The sequence below is a fragment of the Gopherus flavomarginatus genome, chromosome 20, assembly GCF_025201925.1.
Source record: "Gopherus flavomarginatus isolate rGopFla2 chromosome 20, rGopFla2.mat.asm, whole genome shotgun sequence".
NCBI classification, from domain to species: Eukaryota; Metazoa; Chordata; order Testudines; family Testudinidae; genus Gopherus; species Gopherus flavomarginatus.
The window spans coordinates 22,187,702-22,206,160 of NC_066636.1; the positions used below are offsets into that span (position 1 = coordinate 22,187,702).

The following is an 18,459-nucleotide window of genomic DNA, read 5'->3' on the forward strand; positions in this document are numbered from 1 at the left end:
TTGTGATTTAAAAATGGCCAGGGATGGGTTAAGGAAGCGACTTGGGAGCCCGGACTCCTGGGTTCCTTTCCGAGTTCTGGCAGGGGAGACCTTAGTGGTTAGAGCAGAGGGCTGGCACGCAGGAGTTCTTGGTTTAAACTCCTCTGCCAGTGATCCTGGGTGAGTGTCTTCCCTCTTCCCTCCTCTGTGCCTGATTCCTCCCGCAAAATGGGGTGGAATATTTGCCCCCTTAGGCTGTGAGCAGAACCCCCCTCTCTCTGTGGAGTTGGGGGAAAGAGAAATTTAGGAGAGCTTGTAAAGCCGGTGGGGGGATGGGTCAAAGGTTATGGCCCCACCCACCAGCTGATCTTCATACAAATATTTTCCCTCCCCCGAATCCAGGCCAACCCAACCGGGTGTTTTGCTATTAGCCTGTCTGTGAAAAATCTTCAATCTGTCCAGCCAGGAGGGAGGAACCGTCCCATGGGGTGGGGGTGGCCGCCAATCCCACTTCGCCAATGGCTCCCGTAAGCTGGAGACTTTGTCTGAACAGCTCATACTTGGCAGGAAAAGGGGGGTGAGTCGTGGGCCACCGGGAAGCAGAAAAAGAGCAAAATCCTGTAATTTACTTATAAGGAAAAATGAACCCAACTCAATTCAGGCAACTGCAAGGCACTGGCTCCTTCTAGTGGGCCAAACTTCTCCCTGCAACCTAATTAGCCCCTGTGTGTTGCAAATTTGGCTCAGGGGTGATGCCACGCGCTTCAGCGGGTGCCTTGCTGTTTATATGGCAATCGTTCCCAGAGATCTGGGTTCCAACCCCAGGCACTTTGCCCCTCTCTCACTTTCCCCTCTGTGAAATGGGGGTAATGCTCCTGACCTTCCTTTGTGAAGCCCTCCAAGTTCTATGAATCTGGACAGCCAGGCTGGTTATCTGGGGTAACACAAGCTTCATTTCTTCTTTGTTGTGTGTGTTTTTGCCCCTTTCCCTGACTTTCTGCAATTACCCAGCTGGGCATTTCAGGGCCCCTCTGCACAGAAATGCTTCATTAATTCTGTCTAGTGAAGACAGCGGAAGCCCTGTGTTGATAACTTTGGTATAACACCTTGTCTACACAGGAAAGTTTGACCAGTTGCCACAGTGTAACCCCTCATGTGCACGCACTGTTTCAAGTACCAAAGTACCAAGTTTTTTTGTTTGTTTAGTTAAAACCTCTTCTTAAGCAACATAACTTAAACTGGGGAAAAAATAATAACCCCTGGCTCTTATAATCCATAGCTATCAACATGCTTTACAAAGGATCTCAGTGTCGTTATTGCCACTGTACAGATGGGGAAACTGAGGAACAGAGAGGCAAAGTGACTTGCTACAGGCCGCCCACCAGCAGAGCCAGGAATAGAGCCGTTCACCTGAGTCCCAGTCCAGTATGCCATCCACTAGGCCACACTACCTCCGTCTGCCAGATACTCTTATCTCAGAATGGCTTATACCAGTATTACTATTTCAGTTTAAATTCTCTCTGTAGGTTACACAGTGCAATTATCCCAGGTGGACAAGACTGCAAGCTCTGTCCCCTCGTCAATGCCTGGACAGCACCTAGCACTTTAGGGATGGGGCTACAAATGCACCCTCAAGCCATTGTGGCATGGCTGAGTTGGGGGAATCCCTGCAGTTCCAATGTCCTTTAACCAGCTAGGGTTTCAGTCCCCACGTGTGACATGCAGTTTTATTCTACCTTAAGAGATCTGTCCCTCCTCTTTCTCTTCACATCTCAGCAGCCTCCTAGCCATACCCTGTTTCCCCTCTGGGCATTTTGGTTAGAATATTTTTTATCTGTCAAACAGGTTTCCTGTTTGCAATCCCCCAGCTTCTGAGCCACAGAGCAAAGGCAGAGAAAGGGGAAGAGATGCCCTTTTTTACAGCAGATTCGCCCTGCTCTCTGAGCTCAGCAACTGCTAAGCAGAAGGCAGGAGATCCTGTGGTTCTGGGAACAGCCGGACTCAAATTCTCTTGGATTTGCTGTTCCAGCTCTGGGAGATATCAAGGCACTGCGCAGTGCTGCTTTGAGTGACGTTAAGAAACCTGTCCTAGCTTCTGCTTGCTATAGGCCATGATTTTCCATTGGGAAGACCGATCTCAGGGCTGTCTCAAGGGAACTTGATGAAAGGATCATATTTTTTTAACAGGTTTTCTCAGGATCTTGCTCATTTCAGAGTTTGCTGCTGCTTATTATTATTATTATTATTTTTAAATCCCATGAAAATCTAGGAACTCTGAGTCACTTGATTTGGAGCCTGCTTTGCTGAGTCTGGGGGTGGTAGTTAAACAAAGAGGAGGAGGAGGAACGAAACAGATGGGATTGGTCAATATCAGAGGAAACTGGCCAGAATTCCCCACCAGGAGAGGTGTCATAGATCCGAGCTCTTTCATATTTATCGCCTCTCAACAGAAAACTAACCAGAGCTGGTTCATCTGAGCTGCCTACACGCTGGGGAGATAAGACATCTTGTTGTCCAGGAAAATTCTGGAGCGACTCTCCTGTATTGGTTCTGTGTGCGGTGGGATTTCTGGAAAGGACGCAGTCACAAGCCAGGAGGCTAGTTCCACAGAAAAACAAGAGGATCGTGAGCCGAGAACTTGGTGAGTAAGGATGGACGCGACACAGAATTTGTTCTCAGCCACCTAAAGCAAACAGGTGGTTGGCTTTGTAATCAGCAGACCCCCGGCTGGTGTAATTCAGCCGAGCTGCAGCAAAGTCAGTGGAGTGATGCTAACTTACCGGAGCGGGGATCTGACCTCGCCTGGTTTTGCTGCAAGGGGGAAGATCTCGGGATGTTCTGAACAGTCAGTGATGGGGTGCGGGAGGTGATCTACCATCTTCTTGTGATCCTTTTAATCCGGCAAGTTTCAGAACAGTGGCTGCAAAATAATCATAGAAATCGAATCAGAGAAATATAGGGCTGGAAGGACCCCAAGAGGTCCATATTCCCCCCCAGCCCCACTGAGCCAGGAGCATTTACCAGTCCATGCACAGAAATTATTTGCCCACTCCAGAGAAAAAGCAAAGGATGTTTTCACTTGCTTGAATGGATCAGAATTTTGCAAAGCTGTTTGTGCCCATCCATGGGCTGCTTTCCCTGCTTTTTGCTAGTTGGACAGGGAGACAGAGGAATGTCTGGATCAAAGGGCTGAGTTATCGCTTTCTCCACAGCTCCGATCGTTGTTGTCTGCCATCCCTCCTCATTTGGGCACCAAGATCTTTTGAAAGTGAGATTCTATATTTGGATCCTGGCCGGCTTCCTTTCCTCTTTATTGATTGATGCAAATAATATTTATTTTGTGGCAGCTGCTTAGTGGAGAGGAGGCTGATTTCAGTAAACAGCCCCTGTGGGCAGCAGCAGGGAGTGCTGATGTATTTTTGGATCAGCTACCAGGAGGGGATTCTTGTCTCGGGGAGCAGATCGGTACCTGTCACTGGGATCAGTGGCAGATGCGACAGAAACCTCCTGAGCTTCTGCTTTGCTTGGTTGGGTCTGTTTGGAGCAGATAGCTTTGGTTGCTAGTGCTGTTGAGTTAATTCACAATTCCCTGGCTTGACAGTGATGTGGGTTTTACACAGCTGAAAACAACCCAGCCCTGGGTGTTGACTGGTTTTAAATCCCATTTGAAGCCTTCTGGAAACCGATGTCTGTGTAGGTTATGGAGCCTTTTCTCTTGTAGGTTGCTGTTGTTACTGTTATGCCAGGATATGTTAATGACCATCAAGCAGGCCTTCGATCTAAGACAATCACAGAGCTGGTTAAAGCTAAGCAGCCTTCTTCCAGGCTAAAGGGAAGGAGTAAGTAAGTCCCCTTTTACACAGGGAGAGCTGGAAACAATAGAAGCCACCGCCCAAGGCAATGTGTGGCAAGGTCTGATCGAGATGCTAAATTGTGTGGGCTGAAGGGTTCCTTGACTGCAAAGGCTGGGGCAAGGTGAATGTTAGGCAAGCTGGGTGTGTGAACAGCAGACAGCAAGAGAAGCAATGTCGCGAGTGGTACTGAGAAAGAGCAGAGGCAGAGCTCTTTGGGCACAGAACGCACTGGAGAGGCAGGCGCGGGGATCACTGAACAAGGGAAATGGGGACTGTTTGTTCCTGCTGTGTTCAGGGGCACGAGACCTTGTGCTCACTCTTTGTAAATAAACAGGATTGCAGCAAAGAATATACCTGCCTCGTATCATTTGTTTCTGAATGACCCAGCGAGGCCCTGAATATCGTCTAGACACTCGGGCCAAAAGAGCAACAGAACCCTCTAATACGTGTCCAGTGGCTTCTGTGAAATGGGTCAGCCTCAGCCTGTCTTCCAGCAGACCAGGTGTCAACGTACATGGCACATAACTGACCGGCTCTGGCTGGTGATCTTCTTGGGTCGCAGAGACCTAATTCCCCGTTAGCCCTTTGAGGGGATCACAGCAAGGGCAGAGCTGAGGAACATCGGCTGCCCAGCTGAAGACCTGGCCCTGCATGTTTTCAGAGTCTCCTGCTGCTCCAGTGAGAGCTAAGAAGCTACGTAGTGGGCTTCCGGACAGCTGACCTGGCTCTGAAATTGCATCAAATCTGGATGCTTCCTATTTGGTGGACAGGACTGGGATTCTGTTCTTGGCCCTGCCACTGGCCCTCTGGATAACCATGGGCAAGTCACTTTGCCTCTCAGTTCCTCAGTTTCCCCATCTGGAAAATGGGGATAAAGATCATGACTTCCTTTGGAAATCCCTTTTGTCTCTGCTGACAAAACGTGCCTGATGAGCAGTAGGTGGTCAGGATGATGTTGTTGTTCAATGTACTTTGCTCTGGACGGGTTGGAAGGTCTGTTTGTATTTTTTGCTCCTGGGGAACAGCTGAACTATTTCAAGCTTAACCGAGGGTACGACTCAGGCTCTTAGCCACTCCGCATGCCTCCTCTCCCTTCTGGCTGGTTCCCTAATGGAATTCCTGGGGATTATAATGGCCACACCGCACGCCATCGGCAAGACACTCTCAGCCCAGGCAGTGAAAAAACTGCCAGCTCCCTCCCTCCTTCCCCCATCCTTCTGCAAGCATCACGAACCCACGGCAGTTATCTGGAGCTTGCCTCTGGACCATAAGAATGGCCAGCCTTGGTCAGAACAAAGGTCCATCTAGTCCAGTGTCCTGTCTTCCAACAGTGCCAGATGCTTCAGAGGGAATGAATGGAACAGGACAATTAGCGAATGATCCATCTCCTGTCGTCCAGTCCCAGCTTCTGGCAGTCAGAGGCTTAGGGCCACCCGGAGCATGGGGTTGCGTCCCTGACCGTCTCGTTCCTCAGTTTCCCTAACGTTAGACTGGGGACAGTAACACTCCCCTAGCTCTGTCATTTAATTCATGCTCCGCTCGAGAGCAGGCTGGAGGTGCAGGGACAGAGCAGAGGCTGGGACGAATGAGGGTAGATATTTATTAGTAAAGGCAGAAGGGCTGTGCCATATTTGGTGATCTGGTTTCAAGGAGGGAGAGGAGGGCGGAACCCCTTTGGTTTTATGTTCAAAGATCCCTCTCCTGCCTCAGAAACAAGCCTGCTGAAAGTTCACATTCAAGTGATGCAGGTTTTCTTTGGCTATGGTCTCTGAGGCCCCATTCACGCTCTGAACCCCCCGGGAGTGTTATTAACCCCCTTTTATATAGGGGAAACTGAGGCCAGAGAGGGCAAGTGACTTGGTCAGGGTCAAACGGAGCCAGGAATAGAACCTAGATATCCTGACTCCCAGTCCAGCTCTGCTCCCCTCCCTGAGCTGCGACTATAACCCAGAAGTCTGCCAGTCCCCTGCTCTAACCACTGGAGAACACTCCCCTCCTCCCACAGTTGAGTTTAGGAAGCAGGATGCCTGGGTTCTGATCTGTTGCCTAGCCATGTTGTCTCCCTTCTGGGCAGGACACCAACACCAGTCAGGGGCCAGTCAGGGAACTGGGCAGTACCGCATGGCCTCTAACAGCTCCTAGCCCAGAGTCAGATAACTGGAGTATATTATCTGTATCCCCTGGCAGAGGGCTCGGCAGCCTGGCGCACTGTTGCCAAGATCTTCCCATCAAAGTTTCATCCCACTAAAGCACAAACAATGTCTGGAATTTAGCAACTGCAACATATTTTCATGTCAGTAAATATAGCCTAGGGCCACCTCCCCACCCCCTCAATCAAGGGACTGTCCATTGTATTCAGGCTTAAAGGGACAGTTCTGGAAAATCTGGATGTTCCCAGCAGCTCCTCTAATGCCCCTCAATGCCGATCCACAGCCTCCTGCTATCCCACCCTGGGCTCCCCTCCACCGCTCTGTCAATGCCCCTCAGTCCTGACTCCCAGCTGCTATTCCAGGCTTCTCCTGGCCATCCTGCGCCCCCATATTCCTGCACCCCCTGCTTTAGGAGAATCAGGTCCCAGGATCAAAGCTCTTCTCATTCTGTCATATCTGGATGCTCCTGCTAAGCCCACCTGCTGCAACGGTGCTGGTAGTGAAATCGCTGTGGCAGAATGAGCGTCTTCTCTTTAGTCTTTTGTTCTGCTCTGGGGCTGGGAACCTGGGCTGGGGGATGCAGCTGATCAGAGAATGGAGGAACATGGCCCAGGGGCTGCAGGGGCCAGGCTGGGAGTCAGGCGACCTGTGGTCTGGTCCCAGCTCTGCCACTGTTCCGCTGGGCAACCTTCGGCAAGTCCCTTCCCTGCTCTGTGCCTCAGTTTCCCCCATCTGGAAAAATGAGGCTAAACCTGATGGACCCCAAAAGGACTTGGTTAGTATTTGGGAAGCCCTGCGAGAGTCCCAGGGCAATGCAGCATTTCAGCTCCTGCTGCTGAAGCCTCTAGCACCTAGTCCTTTATCAGAGACCTGTTCCCCCCCACCCCCTATGTTTCTGGCATGTTTCCCCTCCCTGCACCCACAGATTCCCCTTTTCATCTCTCCTTCCTCTTCTTGAGTCATGGGGCCAGATCCTCAGCTAGTGCAAACAACGCAGCTCCTCAAGCCCTGATTCTGGTTTGCACTGGGACCCCTTTGCCCCTCTCTGGCAGAGCAACGTGGTCTTGAAGTGAGTATTGCTGGAATTCATGCCGCCAGCTGACAAATCAGCGCACGGATGAGACTTGGGCCCTTTGATGTCAGTAGAGCGATGCTGATTTGCACCAGTTGTGGATCCGGGCCACTGTGTCCTTTTCACTTGAGATAAAACTGGCCATCAATCCTGCCTGCACCACAAGCCCTGTCTGGAGGAAAGGCCAGGGCTATGTTCTTAGCATTTAGCGGTTTGGCGCCTCCCGACAAGGGTCGTGTGCTACCCAGGATCTTGGGGCTTTTGCTCAGCTCCATGCCAGGGGAATTCTGCTGGCAATCAGCCAGGCGTTGTGTTTTCCTGTTGAGGGAAGACCTCACCCTTGAACAGGCAGTTGAACTACCTTGAACTTGCTGCTTACCCAGGGCCTTGTGTGTGCTCAGCAGGGCAGGAGTGTTTAGCAGCGTGGCCTAGGGGACAGAGTCCTCTAGGTGCTTCCGGAATAGAAACAATCATTCTGGCCCAGGGTCGTACAGTAAGTCAAGGGTTGGACCGTGGACAGAACCCAGGAATCCTCTGCTCTACCCACTAGCTCAGTGGTTCTCAAACTTTCGTACTGGTGACCCCTTTCACACAGCAAGCCTCTGAGTGCAACTCCCTCCCCCACCATGAAAAACACTTCTTAAAATATTTAACATCATTATAAAGGTTGGAGGCAAAGCAGGATTTGTGGTGGAGGCTGACACCTCGCGACTCCCCCACGTTATAACCTCATGACCCCCTGAAGGGTCCCAATCCTCCGTTTGAGGACCCCTGCTCTAGCTCATGCTGCCTCGTGCAGACAAGAGCCAGACCCAGCAGAATGGCAGGCGAAGGACACACTTTAAAAAAAATCATTCTCTATTTTCCTTTTGTATGTGAAATCTTTCCTCTTTTCTTTCGGAGCTCGGGAGGAACCGAGAACGGAGCCGGGGGAAAGTTGGGCCGAATGTGGTAAATAGTTTCAGCTGGGGTGGGGGGTGGGGTGGGAAATGAGAAACGTCGAAACGGGATCACGTTGAGTCAGAAATTTACCTTCACCTTGATTTAAAAAAACATTAAACCTATTTTTTTTAAAAAAATCCTCCTCTAAACTAAAAAAAATACTTGGTTTGGGTGGTTGAAAACCAGGCTTTTCCGAATTGGCCACTGAACTGAAGACTTGTTGGTTCACCGGGCTCTGACCAAGCATCAGAAATGGTTGTCGGGGTGGTGAGATGGAGCCAGCCGCTCTAGACTCTCAGAGCCTCTCGTAGTAACTTGCTATTGGTTCTTTCTTGCCTTGTTTCCCTGACCCTCAGATAAGTGCCCTAGACTGAATGTGTGTTGCTCGGTGCAGAACAGGGCAGTCCACACTAATAACCTGCTGCAATTCCTGGCTGGGTCAGTAGGGGGTGTGAATGCCGGAGGGGGTATTACAGGCAGTGGAGAAACCAGAGCTGGCTGCATTAGGGTTACTCCAAATTGCACTAATCTAACCTCAAGCCGGCCTTGCAGCCCCGCCCCACCACCCCACCAAGAGAGCCAGGCAGGGGAAGGGGGAGCAGGAACTGGGTACTAGAGAATACAGAAGTCCTGCCGGTGGCCTCCAGCCCTCGGAAGGGGAAGTGAGTAAGGAGGCCTGGGCAGGGGGAGCTGTGCTGGGAGGTGTGTAGAGAAAGCCAAGGCTCCTGGGCCTGGCCTGTGTCTCGCCCCTGCCTCTGAGAGAGGGCCATAAATTGGTGTCCAAACGCCCCATGCGTAACATAGACCTCAGCCTAAGCATCCTGCCCCTCGAACTCAGCTCTCCCTGCAGGACCTCCTCTGTCCCTGACCCGAGTTCCCTCTCCCTTCATCTGCCCCAGCCTTTTTCCTATCCCAAGGGGCTCCCCACTCCCCAGCAGCTTTGGACAGGATCCTGATCGATGCAACGCTCCTGCCTCTTGTCCACCCCCTCTGCAAAGTGAGGGCCTCTCTCCATAGGGGGCTGGCAGCCAGGAGGCCAGACGGCTGCCCCATGGATCCCAAAGCACCTGTGTTTGTCTCGATGCCTTGTGAAGGGTTGATCCCAGGCGTGCGAGGGATGTTGTTGAGAAGGAGAGTTGGGGTGGTGGGGTCATGTTGTGTAGGGAGAGCAGATTGGGGTCCAGGGAGGAGTTTTGGGGTCTCCTGCTCTTTTTGTCTCCCCCCCATTGGTTGAATAGCTGGGCCATGATCCAGCATTGGGGCTCCCTGCCCTGTTGGGACCAGTTCCTGGAGAGGGCAGAGGATCGGAGACTGTCACCAGCTCTGCAGTGGTCCTAGGAGAGGGGTCTGCTTTGTAGCTTGGGGAGGGGGGAAGAATCTTAAGGGCTCTTCCTGCCCCAGTCCAGCCCCCCTCCGCCCAGATTTAACCCTAACTTCACTCTCCCCTCCCCCCAACTGGTGCTAGGTGCAGTACAAACACAGAACAGACAAGTAGCTTCCAGGCTGAGCCCTCCTTGGGTGTGCTGTGCTTGGAACTGGGGGTGGGGAGGATCTGAGAGTCATTCCTGCTTCTGGCCCTAGGATGCTCTAGGGGAGAGGCAATGGGGACTAGTGGCTAGGCCCCCCCCTCCGTGACCCTCAGGAGAGCTGGGGTGACCTGACCTTGGGCCTGTCCCTTCCCCTGAGTTCACCCCTCCCATGTGTTCTCTGTCTGTCTCACCTTGAAGCTCTTGGGGGGCCAGGAGTGCATCACCTCATCTGTCTGTACAGCCCCAAGCCCAGCAGGGCTGCCGTGGCGGGGGGGAGGGAGGTGTCCCTGGTTTCTATTGTACTAGGACTGGAACCTGCCCAGCACCAGCCCTTCCCTCCAGCCCAGCCGTTCTGGGCAGATCAGCTGCCTCATTGATCCTATATTAAAAACTTACACTGCCAGTGGCTGGCCGGGGTGTGAGCTCCCCTAGAAGTGTGTGTGTGTGTGTGTGTGTGTGTGTGGAGGGTCCCTCGGGCTCAGGCCGGGGGGAAGGGTCCTGTCCTTGTGCCGAGAGGGCTGGCCAGCCAGGACCCCCTTCCCCGGACAGGATTTTCACGCTCCAGCCTGGGAGTGACAATTTTCAGAGGATCCCTCGCTGCTGCTCCACCTCCCTCTTTGGGACTTCACCCCCGCCCCCCAGGCGTTAGGTGAGCGGCAGCCTCGGGCTGCAGGTGCACTGGGAGCCGGGGCGAGAGGGGGCAGGCAGCCAACCCCCCCCCACCCCCCTTGCAGGAGTTTTGCGCTTCGCTGCGTGGCGAGCACTTTCTCCAGGCTCCCTGCCGGGGCACGGCATGGCTTTAAGGGGGCCCCAGCGGGATCCTGCCCCGGACAGGTGAGTGGGGGTCCAGGGCCTGGTGGGACAGGGGAGGGGGTCCTGGCTTTGGAGCAGCCAGGATGGGAGTCCTGCTAATGTCTGTGTGTCCGTCCGATCCAGCCCCGGGCGCGCAAAGGAGCGGGTGTGTGTGTGGGTCGGTTGCAACCGTAGCCCGTGTTGCATAACTGTGTGTGTATGTGTGTAGGTGCTATGAGCCATGGACACGAACTGCAAACCCTGCCTCGGATGGAAACCGCCTCTAGCCAGGGGAGTGGCAGCTCCCCCCTGCCCCCCTAGTTCCAGCAGCTGTGTAAGGGTGTGTGTTGTGTAGCGCTGCAGGGGTGTGTGCTGCACAGTGGTAGGGGTGTGTGTGCCAGGAAGGGGTGTGCACATAGACGGGTTTGTAGTACTGTGTGTTGGAGTGTGGTGTGCATGATGCGGAAGGGGTGGCTGTGAGATCTTTGCAGCGTTGTGTGTATAATGCGGAAGGGGTGTGTGGTGTTGTGTCAATAGAATTGGGCGGGATGGGTGCAGGCTGAGAAGCGGGTTGTATATTCTTTATGGTGTTGTGTGTCTGCTGGGAAAGGGGTGTGTTGTGTCTATAGAATTTGCAGTGGTGCACACACTGTAGGGAGAGGTGTGTATTGTGTACTGGGAGCATTGTGTGTAGGCTGGGGAAGGGGTGTGTGTGTAATCTTTGCCACTTGTGGGTATGCTGAGGAAGGGTGTGTGTTGTGTCTATAGAATTTACAGAGGTGTGGGTGCCTGCTGGGATATATAATCTATGGTGGTGTGTGTTGTTTATATAGAACTTGCAGTGGTGGGCACATCATAGGGAGGGATGTGTGGTGTGTACTGGAAGTATTGTGTGTATGCTGGGGAAGGGGTGTGTGTTGTGTATATAGAACTTGCAGGTGGGTGTGTGCTAGGAAAGGGGGGTTGTATGTTACACTCTGTGCTGTTGTGCACAGGGAGCGTTGTGTGTCGCTGGGGAAAGTTGTGTCTCTAATCTTTGCAGCGGCCTGGAGGTACAGGGGAAGGAGGAGCGTGTGTTGTACAGGGGAACACACAGAGGTGGGGTGGCTTGGGGAAAATGTTTGTCTAGATCAGCGCTGGGCTGTGTGTGATCTAGTGATACGGTGTGAGTGTGGGTGTGTTACGGAGGTGACAGGAATGGGGGGATGACCACAGAGGGTTCCCCAATTAACTCAAATCCATTGATCCAAGACCCTGCCACCCCCCAGCCACAGCGCCCGCTCTCCTACAGGTTCCCCATGCAGATGTATCCCTGCTTGGCATCTTCCCGCTGAAGCACCATCCTGTGCTGTTCCCAGCCGCAGTGCTCGGGTACAGGGCAGTTGCACATGGTCCTGTAAGGCAGGAAGCTCAGCTCCAAGCAGGGTACCACCCCTTGGAGCTGTGATATAATTGATCCCAGGGCATCTGTTGTGCCCAGATTGTTGGTCGAGGCACCTCCCCGGTGCAAGGACAGAGCCGGGCTGGGAGGCACAGCAGAGCAGAGGAAGGATGGCCTAGTGGTTAGTGGGAGGGGGGCTGGGGTTTTCATATTAGAGGGTCAATTCCCACCTCTGCCACAGACTCTGTGTTCGACCTTGGACATGTCACTTAGCTTCTCAGTTTCCCCAGCTGTACCATGGGGCTAGTGACATGGCCCTGCCTCACCGCAGTGCTGGGGGGATAGATACAGATTGTGAGGAGCTCAGATATTGGGGGTGGGAGGGCAGAGCTAGGATGAGAGGAGGCTTAGAGCTGACTGGGGGATCAGTTTTTGTGTTCTCAAGAAAAAATGAGATGAAAACAGAAAAGATTTTGCCATCTACATTGGGGGGTTGGCTGGTCTGTTTTTTGTTTTGTCAAAAAATGGAGCAAATGTTGTGGGGGAAAAAAAAACCTATAAAATTTCAGCCCATAACACAATATTTTGTGGGGTTGGCTGGAAATTGTGTTGGTTTTTCAACTACCTCCCTCTCCCATGTCATCAAAGATGCATGTTTCCTGGAGTCCTGTTTGGAGACCCAAAACCGGGTTTCATTGAGGTGGGGAAATGTTTCCAATGAAAAATTCTCCCCGTCACAGCTATCGTTGTCCCTGGGCCCAGTGTCTGCGTGTGGGGTTGGGGCTTTGGGATCTGCGCACTCAGGCCACTCGGACGTTCTGCCTAGCCTCGTATCCCTTCTCTAGAAGTGAGTGGGTGTGCTAGGGGCAGGTGTAACTCTCTGCAGATGGCGTGCGATTGTGCGGTGCTGTGTTGTAAGAATAGAGATTTCTTCCTGACCGCCTCCGGTGGCTTGTGCCCTGAAGCATCTGTATTGTTGCTATCTGGTGGTTCTTTTCAATATGAAACAAACCTCTGCTGGGCTGTCCTTTTATAATTCTGCTTGCAGTGATCCAGAGGACTGGCTTCTTGGTGTCTGTCACTTTTCACTGTGACCTCAGAGAGGGTCCATCTGGACCCCAGGTGCAACAGTGCTGGGGCAACTAATTTTGTTTTGCAGTGTAGATTGGCTCTTGTCATGTCTTATAAATTGCATTAAGACCTTGAACTCCTCCCCCACCCACCCCCGTGCCAGGCTGAGACCTCTGTTTTATGCTGCAAGGTCAGTCTTTGTTCCAAGTCCTCTGGCACAGCTGGGTTTGTAACACACAGATGCAGGCATAGTTACCCAGCTACTTGGTGCCTGGAGCCATCCATCACTGTGTGGTCACCCCATCTCACTGGTGAACTTTCCTGCAGCCCCTAGAGCAATTACCAGTCTAAAATAACTTGGGCACTTTTGAATGTTGCTTAGGAAGTGGAGGCAAGGACAAAACTGAGCCTGCCTGTGGGTCATGCACTGGGCTGGACTCAGGAGGCCTGGGCTTTACCCCAGCTCTGCCACTGGTCTGCTGGGTGACCAGCCGCATGCTCTCTCTGTGCCTCAGTTTTCCCATCTATAAACTGGGGATAATCCACGTCATTTGTAAAGTGCTGAGAGATCTGCTGATGAGGAGTGCTGCATAAGAGCTGGGTATTGTGAGATTGTTCTTTGACCAGGCTCCTAGACAGCATTTGGGCGAGTCTCCATGGGAGAAACCTGACCCTGCCTTTCCCCAGAGAGGAAGCAGGCTGATGCCAATTAAGCAGGGGCTGTGGAGCAGCCAAACGAGTCGCCCTCTGGGAGCGCTCACGCAGCTGTGTCTGAGAGCCGAGGGGACTGGCACTACACAACAGAGGCGCTGATCGGCCAGCACAGGGTAGCACCTTTTGTTCTTGCATCTGTCCTGTCTCTGGATTTGGTCATCTCAGAACTGTTTAGCTGAGCAGGTGTTGGCTGGTCAGTTCATGGGTGGGAGATGTCTGTGAGTGTCACCACGTGGTATATGTGCCTTCTCCCCTCTGAATCAGTGCTAGAGGGTGCTGTGGAGTGGGGTGGGTGACCACTCCGAACAACTATTGAGCTTTCTGCCCTCTGCTGAATGGCTGCTGAATGGCTCAGCGGAGTGTCATAAGCACTAGACAGCTAGCAGGGATCCTCCTTTAATGCAGTGGCCCATGCTTTTGGGTCAGGAGGATCCAAGTTCTGTCCCCAGCATTATCCAGAAGCTCTGGTGGACAACAGTGGGTGGAATCACATATATGACAGATGCTGTGATCATTTCCCCCCATAAATCATTGGGGTCTTTTGTCCATTATTCTTCCCTACCCATCCGCTGAAGTAGATTTAGGAGGCAGATGCTGCTGTTGGTGATGCTGATAAGGCCTGAACTTATCAGACCCAGAAGAACAATGAGACTCGAACGTTTTCATTTTGCACTGTGTGGGCAGCGCCGGTCAGTTTCACTTCCTCTAATCATTTTCACTTTCTGGATTGGTGATTGCTAGCCACAAAGCACTTGTGTTCCAGGCAGGGCTGCACGGGGTAGGAAGTGGGGCAATTTGCCCCTGATCCCGCAGGGGCCCTGTGAGCCCTGGCTTGGTGGCGGTCTGGGTCTTTGGTGGCATTTTGGTGGCGGGGGACCCTTCGCTGCTGCTGAAGATGCAGAGCGACTGAAGGGCCCCCCGCCACCGAAATGCTACCGAAGACCCGGACTGCCACTGGGTGAGTACAAGCGCCGCAGCGCCCCCACTTTGCCCCAGGCCCCCTGAATCCTCTGGGTGGCCCTGGTTCCAGGGTTAAGAGAACCATAGCATTTTGATATCATGTGCTTTTTTTCTGGTGGTGGTATGGGGGAAGGCTCTCCGTCGGGAACCCCTTGCTCAAACGTTTGGGCCACTGATCTTTCCCCAGGCCCCTGTGAGGTTCAGTGATGTTGAAGACCATCCAAGTCAGCGTGTGAATTTAAGAGCACTTATTAAAACTGGCAGTTAAACGGTAAGTGATTCTCAGCCTTACCTACAGCAGAGCCGCTCCTCCGCTACTGTCTAGAGGGTTTTCGCTTCTTGTGTCCAAACACTTTTGCATAGCTGGGCCCAGGTTTGGGTAGGAGACCTGGTGGGCGAGCAGCGTCTGGTGCCAAACAGTTTGTGCATCTAGGCTGAGGGTTGGATAGAACCTGCCCTTCCTTATGGTGGTTTAACCTCAGTTAATTTCAGGGGAGCTAATCCTGCTTTACCCCAGTAGAAGAAGGAGGAGGCTCCGAAGTGCCTGGGGTTGCTGAACAAGCAGTTGAACTGCTGCAGGGGGCAGATAACACTCCGCTCTGTATAGCGGCTTTGTTTGCATAGCTCTCCAGAGCACCAAGCCGGTCTTGGCACCCTGTTCTCCAGAGGGGGGGGGGGGGGAAACAAGGCACGGAGATGGCAAGTGACTTGCCTGAGGTCACCCAGAAGATCAGTGTCGGAAGTGGTAATAGAACCCCACTCTCCTGAGTCCTAGCCCATTGTCTGCTTCACTGGACCACAGCAGATGATAAAAGCCGCAAGGGCTGCTAACAAAGGCCTGGTCTATGCTAGGAAATTAAGTGGGCTTAACTATGTTGTGAAAAATCCACGCCCCTGAGTGGTGCAGTCAAACGAACCCAGCCCCTGGTGTAGACACCGCCAGGTCAGTGGGAGAATTCTTCCGCCACCTCACCTCTTGGGGAGGTGGATTTGCTACGCCGACGGGAGAACCCCTCCTGCCGATGTGGGTAGCATCTAGACTGAAGTTCTGCAGCATTTCAAATGTAGACAAGCCGCAACTCCCTGTCTGGCTTTGTAGCTACTAGCCTGTGCTGCTGGATGAAGGGGAGGGAACCCTAGGGTTTGCTTGGTGGTGTTTCATTGCCCCCACCCCTGGGGTGGGGGGAAGAGTCCCATAGCTGCCTGACTCAGCTGTGGGGCTGTCTGCCGACTGTGGTTCCCTGGCCCATGATCGGGGCCTGGGAAACACAGACACAGCCGAGGTGTCTGGAGAAGTTTAACGAGGTGCTGGGAGGGTTTTGTCACCAGTGTCAATGGAGCGAGGGCTGGGTATGGGGCCCGCAGGGCTCAGCTGTGTTGCTGACACACCGGATTTATGGGCCTGTCACCTGAGCGTCCAAACCCTGTTAACGTCAGTGAGTTTAGCTTCACAACCCCTCTGCAGGGTGGAACATTGTTACCCCACCCTTACAAAGATGGGGAAACTGAGCCAGGAGGGAAAGGGACTTCCCCCAGACTGTCACTAATAGAGTTGGGAATAAAATCTACGAGTCCTGACTCACAGCCTTCCCCCGCCCCATCTCTAACCACTAGACCCCACTCCCCTTCAGAGCTGGGAATGGAACCCAGGAGTCCTATCTGTTGCCTTAGGCACTTGGCCATCCAGAGAGGAAGATTGGCAATCAGCTGGTTTGAGGTCGCAATGCCAGGAGGTAGCAGGTCATGTGGGAAAGGTGCCTGAGTGGCCTGGATGTGGGCGCTGTAATTAGCATGTGTGGTATGGGGGTGGGGGGTGGCAGGGCATTTAGCGTTGTGATCTTTGGGGCACAGGCAAACAGGCCGTCATCTGTTTCCTCCCAAACGTGCCTGGTTCCCTGTGTCTCTGTCCTATCTCCCTGGCTCTGGGATTCAGGATGCATTAGGAGCGGGATCCTCTGGCAGGCCCCACTGAGGAGTGGAGCTTGGATACTTGGCAACCCTGGTGTCTGGTGTTCGGTTTCAGTTTATTGTCCAGCTGAGCTAGAAGATATTTGAAACCTGCTGGCTTGTAATTTCAAGGGAGGAAATCTAATTAAAAATCAATCCGGAGATGCTGGCTTGTCCGGTTTCCAAACATCATCCCTCCCCACCACCCCCGACCCTCCCCCAGCAGGAGTGGTGATTCACCTCACCGGGGGCCTTGGGGCTTCACTAGAGAGGGTTTCAAAACAAAACTGTAATTGCTGTCGCCAAAACTGCACAGGGGATGACTTCTCTGGGGTCAGTGCTGCAGGCACTCCAGGCAGTGGGCGAGCCGGGGGAATGACAGCCCGGGGTTGGGGTGGGGATTAAAGGCTTTGTGCTCTCTGTATTCTCAGGCTGTGTGGGCCCTTCCCAGCTCTTGGGGCCATTTAGCGCAGCCCTGGGGTTGCTCTAGCTTATGCCCTGCCCTCTAGGGGCCCTGGGAAGCAGAGGATACCCATAGTGCAGTGCACTGGGGCTGGGAGCAGGATCCTTCAGCCAGCTCCATGCCGCCTGGGGAGCCCCTGCACAAGAGGATTCTCAGGACCCCTTCTGCTGCCAGAGCGGCCTGGCCAGAGCCTTGGTGAAACTGAGGCTCAGGCCCAGGGGGTGTAGCGATGAAGGCCCTGATCCTGCAAGCTGATCCGCAAAGCCCCATTGGTGTCATTTGGGCCTTTGTCCAGGCTGCATGGACCAACTCAGGGCCAAAAAGTGGCTGTGTGCCTCCCCCTCCCCCCGCCCGATGAACCTTAGCAGCTCCGACACATCTTGGGCTGATTCCTTCCCCTCTGTCAGCACCCCCATTCGGCCAGGCCCCTCCAGCAGCTTCACTGGGCCTTCAGGCTGCTGACCTTCCCCTCCAGGAAGTTGGAAAAGGGCCTTTAATGCAGCTGACACTCCGGCCCCACTGAGCTCTGGGCAGCGATAAGTCAGAGGAGAAGTGGTCCCATTGGAAGATCCGAGGGTGAAGAGGGGGAGCTGCCCCCCCCCTCGGGATTTTAATTCCTTCTCCCCCGCTGACCATAACGCTGTAAATCCTTCAGCAGCTCAGCTGTGACCCGGCAGAGTAATCTCCCTTGTAATCGCTCTCCAGGGTCTCCCTGGGCTTTGCTTTCTGGCTGCCTTGTTGTGCCTCGAGTCTGTCTTGTCTCGGCTTCTAATTTCGTTTCATGCGGGCGTTCTTCTGCATCCCTGCGGTCGGGCCCCTTCCGTAGCCCGGGGGGCTGGAGAGGAGCAAGGGGAGCAAAGGGTTAAAGGGTACCCGGCCCTCCGGATTGGGAGTGAAGGTCACAGGTGAAATGAGTTTCTGTGGAGACATGGACCCAGGCAGGGGCTTATTTGGTGGCGTGTTTTCAGGGCTGGGTCAGGATTGAGGGGCATCAGCAGAGGTGTGTGTGTGTGTGTGTGTGTGTGTTCAGGGCTTGGATAGAAGGGGGGGTTAAGAGGCGTTAGAAGAGCTGGGGGGACATCAGGACTGCGGTGGGGCTGGTGGGTTGGGATTGAGGGGTATCCTCATCCCCACATTCTGCTTTTCTCTGGCAGGTGACCCTAAGCGCCGCTGCTCACGGCCAGGCTTAGCCCATGACGGCAGGGCCCTGCCCCATCCTCAGCACCACATCTCTTCCCAGCTCACCCTGGCCCTTCATTTGTCTTTGCTGCCGATGGCTGAGGATGGTGGGGCCATGGGCCTTGCCAATGGGGGGGCCAGGAGCCCCTCCGACACTGTCAAGGTGAGAGTTGACCCTGGTGACTGGTGGCTGGGATCTGCTCTCTCAGTCGGGTCACTGAGGGGCCGGGGGTCGTGGCTTGGGTGCGTGATGCTCCACAACCCTGTTCTGGCTGTTCAGCTGAGCCTTCTCCCCCTCTGTTTTCCCATCTGGGGATGGCGGGATAGTGGTGGGGTCTCCTGGGAACAGCCCTCTGCCAGAAACCATTCAGTCCTGCAGAGCTCTGGGACCCAGTAATATCCTGTGGCAGCAAGTTCCACAGGTTA

General features: G+C 53.6%; 1 protein-coding gene and 1 long non-coding RNA gene across 5 annotated transcripts in view; one reads left to right on the top strand and one right to left on the bottom strand.

Annotated features, from left to right (window-relative positions):
- SH2D2A (SH2 domain containing 2A) overlaps nucleotides 1–2,990 on the bottom strand; it is a 16,976-nt gene extending 13,986 nt beyond the window's left edge. For all 3 annotated transcript variants that reach the window (XM_050930524.1, XM_050930526.1, XM_050930522.1), the window contains exon 1: nucleotides 2,760–2,990. The gene's annotated coding sequence lies outside the window, so the exon portion shown is untranslated. The remainder of the gene's footprint in view (nucleotides 1–2,759) is intronic.
- On the top strand, nucleotides 1,857–18,453 carry LOC127038113 (uncharacterized). Of its 2 annotated transcripts, none has more exons than XR_007770583.1 (3): nucleotides 1,857–2,620; nucleotides 14,632–14,715; nucleotides 18,009–18,453. It is a non-coding gene; the product is annotated as an uncharacterized LOC127038113 (long non-coding RNA). The 2 variants fall into 2 exon arrangements; XR_007770582.1 differs by lacking the exon at nucleotides 1,857–2,620 and adding an exon at nucleotides 10,161–10,360 and having other exon boundaries at nucleotides 18,009–18,452.
- Nucleotides 18,454–18,459: the final 6 nt, after the last annotated feature.